Genomic DNA, 16,122 nt, shown 5'->3' on the forward strand with positions numbered 1-16,122 from the left:
AAGAAAGTAGCTTCTTCAAAAACAATAAAAGCTATTTCGGTGATTTGGGTAGCTATTAATTGTTGCCACGATGTTTTAGTGTGATAAAAAGACATGCAACAGTTGGCTGTTTTCTTTAATTGAAATATGGCTATCTGGTTAACCTGTGCTGGTTAGGTGAGCAATAATCGATCAGCTCTCACAGTGCATTTGTCGTGTGATTTTCAGTGTGACAGAGACAGGAGTGAGCTTGGCTATTTCTGGTTAGAGATACTTAGTATCAATATGTGGATTGTTGTTGCACCAAATGTTTTATTAATTTACAACTTCAGGTCAGTGAGGAGTTTGCCTTGAAGACAGGGGACTAAACATCTGTGGCCTTACAATTTGTCACAGCCTGAACTTGGAGAAAGTGTTTTGCGGTAGGTTCTTTAGGGATACTGAAGGAGTGAGTGAGGCACACTGACCCTGAAATGGTTGAATGATTGGCAATTTATTGATTACAAGTTTAGTGCAGATCACTTGGATTATACAGTGGTTCATAAAGCAGAGGAGATGATTAGCTAGTACATGCTGGAGAGAGAAAGAGAGAAAAAATGTGAGAGGCTGAGAGGGAAGAGTGAAAAGTGAGATGAGGTCAGAGGTAAGAGGAGAAAAGTATCCCTGCGCCAGGTGCCAGCGGCATCCCACGTGGTCAATGTGTTCTTAGTGGTGGCTACACACCAACAGTTTGTGGTGCTGCCTTTTATTCCTAAATTCCCCTTTATTCCTCACCTAACTGCGCATGGATGGACCTGTGCATGAATACTAGGGCAATACTATGAATCTTGTTTCTTGACAGTGCTACCCTACTCAGCTCATCAGATGGAGATGAGTAACAGTCTTGTGGTGAAGCCAGACTGATGAAAGACTAATTTTACACTGTTTATACACGATGGCCAAGCTAACCCTAGAAAGATCGTGACTGTGCATTGGAAATCTACCTGCAAAAACATATCAAGCATGAGAAGATAATGAGCAATGGTTAGGATTTAGTGAAAGTTTTGCCAATTAGATTATCTTCTACAGTGAAGTGAATAGCAGTGACAGTCATTTTACACATTTTAGGACTGAGCTATTCTTTGAGTGCACTTGTACACTGAAGCCAAATAGGAGATTTTTGTGGAAGTTTCTGCAGAGAATATTGTGGTTATTCTTTTGTGTTTCAGTTGGCTTTTTTTTTTTTTTTTTGAAGGAGGGAGGGCATATTCTAGTATTGTTTGTAATGCTCCTTGACTTGCATAGCAGGAAAAAGGAAATAAAGTGTTTGGATTGCCTTTTATTCCAGAGACTAGCAGAACTTCAAACTGGAGAAGGAAAAAGTAAAGACGATCACTGTTGTGCTACAACCTTTAATCATGTTTGTGCTCTGATGCTTTCTTTGTCTCTCTCGAAACCCGGAAATAATAGTTCTGCATGAGTCTAATTCTGGCACATGTAGATGTCAAAAATGTTTTGGGGAAGCTTTACCAAAGAACCATCTGGAGCATGCATGAAGGCCAAGAACACTGAAAAACTTCCTCCATAGAAGATCTGATGAGCTGGGCAGAGCAGTGAGCAGTAAACTGGCTATAATCCTTTCAACTGGCCAGCAGTTCAGACAGATGGGCAGGCTGCCCAAATGCTGTTTCCCTGGAGTTTTAGGTAACAGACCGTTGTCCTTCTTAGATATAGCTAAAGCCGTAGTGGGGTTCTGCTGCATTCAAGGTAGATTGGCAGAGTAATGCAAAATACAAACTTTAACCATTCCTAATTCTTCATTAAGTTCATAGTTTGTTTGTTTTTTTTTATCCTTTGTACGCTGAAAGTGGAGCTGCTTCTCAGAGTTCCTTGGGTATGAGCTTTCTGTTTGTGGGTAGAGAATGTTTTGTGGGTAGAGAATGTTTTGTGGGTAGAGAATGTTTTGTGGGTAGAGAATGTTTTGTGGGTAGGAATGGACTGAGAGGGGAGAGTCTGAGTTTCAGTAAAGATAAGCACCATTGTCTGTTTAGGCTATTGCAACTTGTAGGTAAGGGAAGAGGAAAAATATCTGTAGGAGGATCTCAGCAGGGAAAGCTTTTGTCAGCTATGGTCACAGAGAGTGTTAGAAAAATGACAGGTACTGCTGTCACAGGGAAGAGCCCTACACAAGTACCAAACCTGGTGTCTTGCTGTGTGGGCAGGGTGGCTTCACAGGCTGCCACAATGGATGTCTGCTTCTGTGTAGGCAGAATCTTCTGCCTGGTGCTGGCTTCTCTAGTAAGTAGATGGTTATTGTTACTAAGGATTGAGTTTATTCAGTTTAATGCAGGTGAAACAAATATTGAACTTCTAAACCAAGAGTAGTTAAATAGCTGAAATCTTAGTGTCATCTCCTGCAAATACAGTTAGAACAGGTATATGAAATCTGCGGTCATATGTTTCATGTGAGCTTGTACATATGTTCATTAAGTTAGCTTCTGACTCTCTTCTTGTTTAATTGTTGGAATTTTAGGTCTTTTCTTGGAAGCAGAGATGGTGAAAAATCTGTCTTATAAACTGCAAATCAGAAACTCTGTGTCTGCTGGAGAAATAATGTAGTCATCAGTGTGTTTCTTTGCAAGATGCCCTACTTCTGTAGGAGTACCTGAAAGTTTGTAACTGCAAAGCAGAAAGAGAGTAAATTGGTCTGAGATAGGAAGACCAGAAACTTCAGTTGCCCAGTGTGTCATCAGCTGACCATTCAGCCATTTCAGATATGAAAGGGATTTATTTTTGTTGCTTTTTCTCACTTTACCCTTCACTGAAAGGCAAAATTTCCCTTGGCTCTGTCTCATTGTTTCATGGAAATTGGAAAATCATTGCTTAACACTTAGATCTAAACAGATGTAGATGATTCTTACAGAGTATTTCAGAGCAAGCTACACGTTTTCTTTTATGCTGTATACGTGTTTAGGTTTCATATGCAGAGTACATGTTGCTGTCTGTGGGTTTCTGCACTTGCTTAGGAAGAAAATGCTTAGAAGAAAATAGGTAATTCTTTACTCGTTAAAATGGGATAAAAGAGTCATGCTGGGTGGAAAGAAACAAACAAATAACCCCAGAGTGCTTGACAAAGACAGCACTCCCAGGAGCTGTGCTCCCACATATGGTTAATCATAGAATCAACCAGGTTGGAAGAGATCTCCAAGATCATCCAGTCCAACCTATCACCCAGCCCTGTCCAGTCAACCAGACCATGGCACCAAGTGCCTCATCCAGTCTTCTCTTGAACACCTTCAGGGAAGGTGACTCCACCACCTCCCAGGGCAGCCCATTCCAATGGCAATCACTCTCTCTGTGAAGAACTTCCTCCTAACATCCATCCTAGACCTCCCCTGGCACAACTTGAGACTGTGTCCCCTTGTTCTGTTGCTGGTTGTCTGAGAGAAGAGACCAACCTCTACCTGGCTACAACCTCCCTTCAGGTAGTTGTAAACAGTAATGAGGTCATCCCTGAACCTCCTCTTCTGCAGGCTGCACACCCCCAGCTCCCTCAGCCTCTCTTCACAGGGCTGTGTTCCAGGCCACTCACCAGCCTTGCTGCCCTTCTCTGGACAAGTTCCAGCATCTCAACATCTCTCTTGAATTGCGGAGCCCAGAACTGGACACAGCACTCAATATGCAGCCTGATCAGTGTTGAGTACATGGGAAGAATAACCTCCCTTGTGCTCCTGGCCACACTGTTCCTGATGCAGGCCAGGATGCCATTGGCTCTCCTGTCCACCTGGGCACACTGCTGGCTCATCTTCAGCACTATCTACCAGTACCCACAGGTCCCTTTCTTCTTGGCTTCTCTCCAGCCACTCTGTCCCCAGCCTGTAGCACTGCTTGGGGTTGTTGTGGCCAAAGTGCAGAACCCTGCACTTGGCCTTCTTAAATCTCGTCCCATTGGCCTCTGCCTATCCTACCCAGCCTGTCAAGGTCCCTCTGCAGGGCTCTCCTACCTTCCAGCAGATCAACACCTGCTCTTAGCTTGGTGTCATCTACAAACTTACTGATGATGGACTCAATCCCTATGTCCAGATCATCAATAGAGATATTGAACAAGACTGGGCACAGGACTGATCCTTGGGGAACACCACTAGTGACTGGCTGCCAACTGGATATGGCACCATTCACCACCACTGTTTGGACTCGGCCTTCAACTCTGATTCTTGACCCATATCAGAGTGAATCTGTCCAAGCTGTGAGCTGCCAGATTTGCCAGGCACTTGTTGCGGCAGATAGTGTCAAAGCCTTTGCTGAAGTCATAGGTTCATAGAATCAGTCAGGGTTGGGAGGGACCACAAGGATCATCTAGTTCCAACCTCCCTGCCATGGGCAGGGACACCCTACCCTAGATCAGGCTGGCCAGAACCCCATTCAGCCTGGCCTTAAACACCTCCAGGGATGGCGCCTCAACCACCTCCCTGGGCAACCCATTCCAGAGTCTTACCAGGTAGGCTACATCCACAGCCTTCCCCACATTCACCAGGCAGATAACCTGATCATAAAAGGAGATCAGGTTGGTCAGGCAGGAACTGCCCTTCCTAAACTTGTGCTGGCTGGGCCTGGTCCCTTGGCCATCCTGTAGGAGCTTTGCGATGGCACTCAAGGTGACCTGCTCCATGACCTTGCCTGGCACTGAGGTCAGGCTGACAGGTCTGTAGTTTTTCAGTTCCTTTTTCTAGCCCTTCTTGTGGGTGGGCATCACATTGGCCAACTTCCAGTCTTTGAGCACCTCTCCAGTGAGCCAGGACTGTTGAATGATGCAGAGTAGCTTGGTCAGCTCATCTGCTTTCATCTGTACTTTGTTTTGGGGGGCTCATAGGGGCTTGGGGTGTGCAGTTTCTTGGAGGCTTTTTTTGTTGTTTGGGGGTTTTTTTATGCTTGTTTTTTTCTATGCTTGTTTTTTTCTTGATTGTTAGTTACAAATAGCCTGTGAACAGTCTGAAGTAATTTCCTTCAGTTGGATCTAGTTTTTGTGGCAATGTTGGAACACTTTCTTTGTCTGATAAACTGACACTGTGCTCCTGTGATAGTCATAGAATGGCTTAGGTTGGAAGGAATCTTTGAGATCACCTACTCCAACCTCCTTGCCATGGTCAGTGACATCTCTCAACTAGATCCAGCTGCATAATTTAGAACAAAAACTCAGATACTGTTTTGGTTGGGTTTTTTAAAATGTACTGATAGTTCTTCACTATAGTAACAGGCACAGATCAGTCACACACATTTCAACACTGAAGGCCTTTCTGAAATTGTATATTCCAGGTATGATCTTTTTAAAAATCATGTTATTTTTAACAGGTGTCTGATGCAAACACCTTCTCTGTAGAACCTACTGTTGTGTGGAATACGTTGTGCTCTCCAGAGAAGTGTAAAATCTGTGTAGAAATACTTTTTTCCACCAAAGGAAAATAGGGTATTTGACAACATGCATTCCTCTACAAAACGCGAAGCAATATCTGATGAAATATGCTTTGTCAATAAAATAAATTGCCAAACAAAATGTAATCCTTCCTCAAAATACGTTTAGCCTGCACAGTGAAATAAGCTACTTTCACAAAGTGCATTTTGTTGCTTGAATTATTTTGATTTGCTGTCTATCAGAATCTGTAGATAGTGGGGTTTTTTTTTGTCAGATCCTGTATATCAACCTTATTTTATTATATATAGATAAAATACATTTAATTTGAAGTTGGATATAATGGTACTTTAAACTGGGATTGGTTTAGCTGAAAAGATAAACCACAGACAAGCACAACTGGTGCTATGGGAGCTGCACATCTCTTCCTAGCTCTGCATATAAAATAATGCCTCTGTAGTCTGTAATTCAGTTTGGAATTCAGGTACTGTTGCTGTGACTTAGGTGTATTTAGAACCATAGAATGGTTTAGGTTGGAAGGCACCTCAAACATCATCTAGTTCCAACCCACTGCCATAGGCAGGGACACCTCCCAGTAGAACAGGTTGCTGAAGGCCTCATCGAGCCTAGCCTTGAACACCTCCAGGGAGGGAGAATCCACACCCTCCCTGGGCAGCCTATTCCAGTGTTTCACCACCCTCACTGTCACCTAGTTTAAATCTCCCCTCTTCCCATTTAAACTCGTTATTCCTCATCGCGTAATTACAAGACCTTTTAGATAGTCTCTCTGTGGCCTTTCCATAGGTCCCCATCAGATAGTGGAAGCCTACTACAAGGTCTTGAAGCCTTCTCTTCTCCAGGCTGAAGAGCCCTAACTCTTGTAGCTTGTCCTCATAGCAGAGGTGCTGCAGCCCTCTGAGCATCTTTGCATCTCTGTGGCCCTCCTCTGGACTCACTCCAACAGTTTGATGTCTGTATTGTGCTGGGGGCTCCAGAAGTGCACACAGTACTCCAGATGGGATCTGATGAGAGCAGAGTAAAGGGGGAGAATCCCCACTCTTGCCCTGCTGGCCACACTTCTCTTGATGCAGCCCAGCACACAGTTACTGTCTGGGCTGCACGTGCACGCTGCAGGCTCATGTTGAGCTTTTCTTCAACCCAGACTCCCCACGTCCTTTTCCTGAGGGCTCCTCTCCAGCCATTTGCCACGCAGTCTGGATTTGTGCTTGGCATTGCACTGACCCAGATACAGGAGCTTGCAGTTGGCCTTGATGAATTTCATGAGGTTGGCCTGGGCCCACGTCTCCAACCTGTCCAGGTCCCTCTGGATGGCATCCCTGGCCTCTAGCAAGTCAGCTGTGCCCCACAACTTGGTGTCATCTGCAAACTTGCTGAGAGTGCACTCAATTCCCTTGTCCATGTTGCTGACTAAGATGTTAAACAGCACTGACTCCAGAGGGATGCCACTTGTGGCTGGTCTCAGGGTGAACATTGTGCTACTGATCTGGGTGCCACCATCCAGCAATTCCTTATCCAGTGAGTGATCCACCCATGGCTCATAGTTTCTGGGAGCTGCTCTCTGCACTGAAACCAAGCATGTAACTGCTTGGTCAACAGATGCAGATGTCAATACTTGTCTGAGTTCTCACACTGTGTCAGTCATACAGCTTGCATTACTGATACCCTCATGGCAACTACAGGCCTTCAGCTAAGCCTTTCCATGCATTTTATGGAATTATATCAGATTCTTAACTGAGAAAAATATTTCGGGGCAAGAAGGAGGAATATCGAAGCAGAGGAATAGCTCTTCAATTTCTAATTAATTAGAAGATTTTGTGTTATTGTACTTCTCTTAAAAGATACAGTCTTTTTTTTTTCTTTTCTTTTTTTTTCTTCAGTGTGTCTATTCAAAGCTACTTTAGCCCTTATGTAGCTGCTAAGAAAAGATTAATTCTCCTTTGGAAAAGATAGTCAAACCCTTAAATCTCTGTAGAAAAATACAAGGCTCCTGCTGAGTTTTTGAACATCCATGTATGTTGAAGTTTGTACTACAGACTCTAGAATTGAGTTTTGTAACAATGGTACAAAAAAAAAAAAATTAGAGTTTCCTGTTCTTGCTAAAATTGCATATGAGGACTCCAGATTTTCACATAAAGCAAGAAAAGTTACTTTTAAACTATTTTTGTATCACTGTAAGATGTACTAGTTGTGCCGATAGATAGATGTGCAAATTGTTCGGTTGTAATTTGAGAGTGTGGAGGCAAAGGTGAAAGCAAAGGAGAAGTCTCCAACTTGGGTGAAGTCTCTCCTAAATTAGTGTGATTGAAGGCTGTCTTTTTTCAGAAGTACTTGTCAAGATAATTCTTGTCATTGCTTACTTTCCTGATTGCAAGAGTCTTAAAAAGTCGCAAGAGTCTTAAAAATTCTCAAGAGTGTAAAGACTTTAGTTCAGCAGAAGAACCTGTCTACTCAAAAGTTGTTTGCACTAGAGTGTTTTGAATAAGAATGGATTTACATCTTGATTGAAAGAAAAATTGAGGTCTGTTAAAAATTCATTTATTTGGTTCAGTAGAAATTAAAGCTAAGTTTTGCTGCAAGTGAAAAGCACATTGCAGGTCTACTTCCTTCAACCTCTGTGCACATCTCTGTTGTTTCTGGAGCAACTGCATGGGTAGAAATGCATTCGTTCTTATTATATGGGCCTGAGTTGACACAGCCCACTCTTACAGCCCCTGCCTCTACACAGGGGCTGGCCATGTGCCCTTGTCCTTCATCTCTTCTGGTGGGGCCAGTCAGCTCAAAATAATGCACAGTTGTAATAAAGTAGAAATTGCTTTTGTTTGAAAATGTTCTTTCATGTACAATAAATTAGAAGCTCTAAAAAAGACTGATCAGACAGGATTGGGTGATAGGTTGAACTGAATGATCTTGGAGGTCTCTTCGACTCTATGATTCTATATGTAAAACTGGGCAAACTGGACTACTGACATTATCTGAACATTGTGTAGTGTTTAGGAAGCACATTCCTCCTTCCCTTTTCCTTCAGACCAATATTTTAAAGTTGTTCACATTATTTGAATGAAGTGTGTCAACCTGACTGAAATGATTGATCTGATACTTAGATATTTTTAACTTAATTTGGAGGATATTATTTCACTTGTCCCTTCCTCTGCCATGTTTCTGAGCTAACACAACAATTGTACATTATAAAATACCTATTAGTTTGGGACATCAGAAATATTTGACAGAGAGCCAAATTGGCAAGAAGCAAACTAATTTATATATGATGTATAGGAGCTGTTTTTCTCTGAATAACTTCATCAGTGAAATGAGAGATGAGCCCAAGCACCTGAGGATTTCTTGGGTAAATGTCAGAGCTGTTGCATTTTTCTCTATTTTAATGTAAATGAGGATTACTCCATCTTTCCTCATATGATTTAATGCAGTGAATCTTGAGAGTAACTGTCTAAAGATTAGTATGTGCTGTAGAAGAGACTATGTAATGGACCTTTAAGTTATGGGTTTAAGTATTTAATATTTTAATTGCATAATTGTATATGGCACAAGTAATGAAAGACCATTATAAAATATAGTTTGCTTTAGAATATGCAGCTGTTGAACATCAGTCCATTCTTTTAGCTCCACCTCATTCATGTAACCAGGTGTTGCAGAACTGAAGTGTGGAAGTGGCCTATTTATTATGGCTTCTTTTCATTGCTTAAATTTCATTGCTGCTATGTAGCTGCTTTTATTGGAGATACTTCTTTAGACATAGGTTGAGTATCTATCTCTTTTTATTCTATGTGCCTGTGTGGACTCTGAGGACAAATTTCTTACCATTGTCCTTATGCACTCTGATGCTGCATATTTACATCTTGTCATGTGGAGTGGTTTATGCCTCTTGAAAGGAAAGGTCCATGAGAGAGTCAGTCACACATTTCTTCCTAGCTTGTTTCTGTTTAGGGGCTGTAGTCAAAGGAAGAAGGATGCTTAAGAACTAAAAATCAGCCTTGGGAAGTTAAAGAATTAGAACTACGTCACTGGCAGGATTCAGAGCCTGTTATACTTGTAGGGAAACACTGCAGGGGTAATGTGAGAAGAAGGTACTGTTACAATGAGTGAATACTGATCAATATGCAGGTAATACTTTTACTACATAGAATACTAGTTTGGTTCTTGTAAAACCCACAGAAAACATCTGTCTTTTATAAGTTACTGAAAAATGTTCTTCCTATGTAATAAAAAAAATAAAGGATAGGAGAGCCATGCAGAGGGACCTAGACAGGCTGGGTGGGTAGGCAGAGGCCAATGGGATGAGATTTACCAAGACCAAGTGCAAGGCTGGGGACAGAGTGGCTGAGAGAGCCAGAAAGAAAGGGACCTGGGGGTACTGGTAGATAGTAGCTGAACATGAAGCAGCAGTGTGCCCAGGTGGCCAGGAGAGCCAATGGCATCCTTGCCTGGATCAAGAACAGTGTGGTCAGTAGGACAAGAGAGGTTATTCTTCCCCTGTACTCAGCATTGGTTAGGCCACACCTTGAGTACTGGTTTCCAGGTAGTTCAAGCCTAAAATATCAGGGCTAAGCTAATCTGAAGCACAAGGCAGAGCAGAACACATCCAAGAGCAGTGAGACAGAGGCAACAAGGCAGAAGCAGCACAACTGCTTGCAACTCTAGCTCAATTTAATGTTATTTGCCCAAGTGTAGTGGCTCCTTTGGCCACAGAGATTCACCAGTCAAAATGGCATTTGCAAAACTGACCATATTAGGTGAACCCAGGGCTTGCTCACCCTTATTTGGGCAAAACACCAACAAGTACCTAAACACCTGTGGGTACCTGTTTATCACTTTGGGAGGGGACATAATGGCTGAGCCTTTGTTTTCCTCTTGCCCTTGCCTCCCCCATCAGCAGGAGGGTGGGGCAAGCCAGGACATATAATGGGCCTTTTATTGGCCTTCCATGACAATGATCTTACCGATAGCTGAATGTCATTAGTTCCATTGTTCAGAGAACTAGCAGGTTTTGTTGAGAAATCAACCACACAAGGTTTCATGGAATCACAGAATGGGTTGGGTTCAGGGGGCCTCCAAAGGTTATCTAGTCCAAGCCTGCTGCAGTAAGCAGGGACATTCTTCACTTGACCAGGTTTAAAATATGTATAAGTTTTTTACAGTTTACTTGTCTATTGCTAGGCTAGAAAACAACTCTCTTACAATGATTACTTTTTTTTAAGTAGTTAATATAAATACTGAGAAAACTGAAGTGAAAATGTATGCAGACCTGATTAAATTTGCTGAGGTTGTAGTGTAACTGTAGATAATTCTTTATCCAGTCTCTGATGAGATTGTTTTATGTAGGCTGTGCTACACATTTGTACAGATATGAAGAAATAAAGTGTCAAATTCTTTCCCCATATACTGCTATTGATTACAGATAAACCATATTTGAGTTTAATTAGTTTTAAGGAAGCCTAATAATTAGAAGCTGAAAGTGAATGATACTTCAGTCTGAATGCTGAGAATATATAGAAGATGCTGGAATTTTCCCCAGGTTACATTGCGTACTTGCCCTTTGAGCACCCCGTTAATGTCACAGGGAGAGGGAATGTGCACGGTCAGCTGGGTGCATAGCTCGGGTGCCATTACACACAGAGGGATGCAGACACTTGAGGAGCAACATGCCCTGCATCAGTGCTCTGTAATACGTTTCTAAAATCTTGAAATGGCGAATATTAAAGCAGATTTATACACGCTGCTCTAGTGGCTTTTAGCAGCTGAGTGAAGTGATACAAAGCAATGATTTTGCTTTCATTTTTTCTCTGATACTGTTCTGTCTTAGTGGCTGTCTCAAGGCTTTCACTTTCAAATGATTCCCTGTAGCAAATTTCTTGCATATATTCTTTTCTTCAAAGGAAATGAACCAACTTATTTATCAGTGATACCTAGCTATATCTTCTGTTGAGCATTGATAACAACTGCATGAATTGTGCTATGAAGAATTCCTAGTCCTGAGTGTCTTTTCTGGGAGTGAAAAGCAAGTAACAGTCAGTGGTGTTTAGTCTCAGCTTCCTGCATCATGCTATCTGCTCTGATAGTCCATCGTCATCCAGCCCAAAGTCTTTTCTTGCCACTTCTAGCTAGGAAGAGGAGGAATTGACTTATACGTCTTGGATCTTGCGTTTGTTGATGAAGGAGAGAGACCTTTTTATTCGGTTTCAGTTCAAATGCATTGTTGCCATTCCCTTTGCAGTTCAGGTTTGCATGTCATTTTGTATTTGCTGTTGACCTATCATCTTAATAGATTGTTCAGGATGTGGTAAACTGGTAATGCAGCTCAGATTGAGGTGAGCGCTAGAGTGATGGAATTAGACATCTGTGTTTGCCTTGCATTTCTGTTTGATGCAAACTTTGATTAAATTAACACAAGTCAATTTTAAGGGCAATGGTAATTTTCACATTCCATTGTGATCTGCTCTAGGTGATACTGCTCTAGCGGGGGGCTGGACCAGATGATCTTTTGAAGTCCTTTCAAGCCCCTGACATTCTTTGATTTTATGATCTCTGTGTATGGAAATTACTGGAATCGAATATTCTTTTATTCATGTTTATAGATTTTAATATAAAATGTTTTCTTAAATACATGCTTCTTGTCACTTATGGCACTTATAGAGATATTTCTGATGGGAAAATAACAAGATTCAATCATTTCTAGTTACCAGTAAGGCATGGAACAATGCTTTTAAAATAAAAAAGGAGTTGGATTTTTCAGGTATTTAGGAGAAAACGCAGGATTGTTGAACAAGTGAAGGTGTTTCTTGTAGCTGCCACTTAGGGATTAGCAAGAGTTCCTTATTTTCAGTTAACACTTAGTTACTGAATTTGGTTTTATTATTATAAGAGTAATATAATTTCTGGATGGACTTGTATCAAATTTTTCAGTTAACACAGAAAGCCATTCTTGAAGACTTGGATAGGATCCTGCTGCGTTGAAAGATTCCATGTGCATGCTTCTGTCTGATTTTGTGTGTGTGTGTGTGTGTGTGTACATTTTTCATTACCTTAAGTGCCAGAGTCACTTCTGTCAGTTAAACAATTCTGTCACCTTTAGTTTTGGGTAATGTTTCTCTGTGTTTATTATATTGCTTCTTCCAAAAGCTTTTAGTCAGCTTTTTCAATTGCAGCTTTTTCACTATGATGATTTTGAATTGTCTTTGGACATTAACTGTTTTGACATGGACAAGTTGCTTTTGCAATGGAAGCTCACATTTGCTCCCCAGTAATGGTCAATTAATTGCATAATATAGAAAGCCCCTTCTGCTGTAATTTTTTATATGAATTTCTTTCCTGTGACTGACTTTTTTTTGTGACAAAAGTTGTCAGGGACTAGTGGTCCTTCAAGTGATGAAGCTTGGTGCTTTTTTTGCTGTTCTGTGTGAAGAACTTTTCAGTATCCATTGTGGATGCAAGAGTTATATGCCATCAAACCAGCACAGTGCTAATGCCTGTCTTTGAAATTCTTTCTTTCTGTATTGTACATGTCATGCTTCAGTTGCTGCAGCTCTGCAAAAAATTGTTCTGTGGTGTACTTACATGGCTGCTGCTTCAAATGGCTGGGTTTTTTAGTTTGCTGTGTGACTATGTGTGTGTGGAAAAGGGGGGCCTAGATTGCTGTGCTTCGCAGCAAAATGTGTGGGAATTCCCCCTAACTTTACTGCTCAACGTTAGTTGTGAGAACTAATTGGGAAAGAGCTGCCAAACCCTGCAGTTATAGGAAAAAGTGTTGAAATAATAGAGATGGAAAATTAAACTGACAGTCATGGGGTTCTGACTTCAGTGGAGTTGAATTATTTCATACTTTCCTTAGTAGGTTAGTGCTGAAAATCTATGAAAGTTAGATTTATTACTTTTATGTAAATACCCTTAATTTAAAAGGAGTGCTTAAAAGTAGAGAAAATATAACATATTTGTGGAAATGAAATGAACCTTGGCAGACTGGATGGTCTTGGAGGTCTCATCCAACCTGGTTGATTCTACGATCTGTGAGGCTGCAGTTCTTGGAGAGGGCAACTGCAGTTGTAATCTGAAACGTAAAAAGAGTCAATTGCAAAGCAAAGTCATAAGCAGTGTTCCTTGAATTATTTTTGCAGAGGAACAAAATATAGGAAAACAACAGCAAAAGATTTTAAAATTAAGCTCTAATGAGAATCGAAGTATTGATAAGTTGAACAAAAGCAGCTGTCTGAAAGGGATTCAGAAGCAATGTGCGCAAATTATCAGAATAAAATAACTGCATGCAAATGTGTTTTGACAAATTACTTGAAGTGAGCATTATGAATGCTTCTCTTGAATTGAGTCGTATGCAAACCGTCATCTAGGAGTTAATATATCACCCGGAAAAAGGGCCCAATTATCTCTAGTGAATTTTTGACAATATAAATACAACTGCAGAAAGACTACAACATAACCTTAAAATTTAGCCAGGGAGCATACAAGAAAAAAAGAACAACCAAAAAATAAATGGACTAGCAGAAGGGAAAAATTTAAGTACATAGGAATGGAAATAATTAATTTGGTTAACATCAGGTTGATAATTGTATTCATTTTATGCTAAGATATTAGTATGTATTGATTAGTACATGCTACGTGGTCCAATGGGGGGTCCAATGTTCAAGTGCAGTGTTTCGGTTTGCATCTCTGATTTACAAAGAAATTTTGCCAACTCAAAATCAAATTTCTTATAGGTAATTAATTTCATGGCTGTAGATGACAAATGCTCAACTAAAACAAGGCATTTGTGAATATATCTGGAAGATGGCCTTAGTTAAGGTAAGCAGTGCAACAATTTCTGCACTGTGTAATAGAAGAGAAGGTAATTTGAACTCTTGAAAGCAGGAGATATGTGAAATGGTTATTGATGTGAATGAGTAATCGATTGATCAGGTAATAACTGTCCTAATTTAAACCTGACAAGGCAATTGGTAGTTGGTATTGTTAAATACCTAATGATGCAGAGAGAGGACAAAAGATTTGTTAGAGTTGTGTGAGTGTGATATGAGAGTTGCATTGGTAAACAAATGCGATATGGAATGCCTAGGAAACTGTAGATGATAAAAGATACAATTTTCTAGTTGTTTTTTTGCAGACTATCTAAGCATTATGTCCAACATGTACAATGCAGGAAAATGAGGGAAATTACTGAAATGAGGAAAACATGGCATTATCCTTTGTTTGCAGTGAGTTTGCATGTGCACTATGTTGTTATTACACCCTAATTATTTTCAATGAGCTCTATAAAGGCTTTATGTCATCCTTGAATTTCTTGGGAATTTAAAGCATATGTGCTCTGTGACTTTTTTGGTTGGTTTTTTTTGTGTGTGTTTGTTTTTCTCACATCATATACTTGGGATTTGCAAATAATTAGTAGATGGAATACATTTAAGAATGTCACTGTAATTTCCACTTCTGTGTAAGTTCTTGTGTAGGTGCCACCATGCATGAGGAAAAGGTAATAAACATAAAGCCCACAACAGACTAAATTCATGGACTATTTTCTTCCACCTGTTCTGTTCTTGGTGTGCTTCTAAGGTAATTAATGGAAGGCAGGAAAAAAAGAAGACATAAGCTACTGGTTTTTGCAGTTGTCTATACACGTTTGTAGTTTGGTAATCTGCTCTCCTGGGCAACTAAAATAGTACTTCATTCCCACAAGTCAAAGTCAGAACATCAGAAATGTTTTAGTGAAGGGCATAATTATGTGGATTTGTCCCTAAGTATATGGTCTCTAATAATTGTGCTAATCATTCAACTCAAATTATTAAGGGGCTTTTTATTGATCATGTTAGCTGTTGCAGCTACTGAAGAGGCATTCTAGAAATGTCCACAAAATTTTGTCTTATCATATGAAGTGTCTATTTCTTAGGGTTTTATTTTGTTTCTTTGTTTTTTGTTTTCTATGAAAACCGTTTTGAAGAATGTTCAAATGAACCCAAATATAATTTAAACTACTGCAAAACCAAAGTACCATGCCATGTTGCATGACTTCAGGTCTAAGGAGTCTGTGCTACACCAGATTTTGTTCATAGATGGCAAAATGGAAAAGAACAGCAGCTCCCATGTGGATACAGTTTATTGATGTGCTTCAAATGTAAATTCTGCTTGCTTGAAATTAAGGGCTTTTTGTGTGTCCAATACAAATGAAAGCTAAACTGTGTTTTTCTAAGATAGAATAGTTAGCATGTTATCACTATAGTTTTATGTAAGTATTGCTTTTGAATAATGAGAATTTTGAGTGATTCTTTTAGGAGTACTCCACTGAGGCTTAATGTAATTAAGAAACATCACTGTGATACAGATAACACTGTGTTATTATAGTGGCCATTGTGGAAGTAAAGTGTGCAAAAAACAAACGAGTTAAGCTACAACCTTATGTTCGCAGTAGAAAGATTAAATAGCATGAAGGTAGTAGTATACACACTATACTGAAAAATTATTTGATCATCATGAAAATATCCTCTGGTGGCAAAGCTGCTGAAGATTTTTATATCACAGAATTTTATACTTTGGAAAGTTTTACAATTTTTAGAGGGTTATATCTGCAAATATGAGAGGTTACTGATGCGCTTACGGGGACTCATTTCAACATTTCTAACTTCGACCCATAAAGCAGATTGACAGGACTGTAGTTCCCCAGATCCTCCTTCTGGATCTTCTTGTAGATGGGTGTCATATTTGCTAAATCCCAGTGATCTTGGCCCTCC

At 40.3% G+C, this 16,122-nt stretch overlaps 1 protein-coding gene across 43 annotated transcripts in view; it reads left to right on the top strand.

Moving 5' to 3' along the window:
* Positions 1-16,122, top strand: part of TENM2 (teneurin transmembrane protein 2) — a 1,869,083-nt gene that overhangs the window by 1,277,097 nt on the left and 575,864 nt on the right. The window contains exon 11 of one of the 43 annotated variants that reach the window (XM_064161558.1): positions 14,107-14,191. The exons of the other annotated variants lie outside the window; for them this stretch is intronic. The gene's annotated coding sequence lies outside the window, so the exon portion shown is untranslated. The remainder of the gene's footprint in view (positions 1-14,106; positions 14,192-16,122) is intronic. 43 annotated transcript variants of the gene reach the window in all.

Source organism: Pogoniulus pusillus, chromosome 22 (genome assembly GCF_015220805.1).
Source record: "Pogoniulus pusillus isolate bPogPus1 chromosome 22, bPogPus1.pri, whole genome shotgun sequence".
In the NCBI taxonomy this organism is placed as follows: Eukaryota; Metazoa; Chordata; class Aves; order Piciformes; family Lybiidae; genus Pogoniulus; species Pogoniulus pusillus.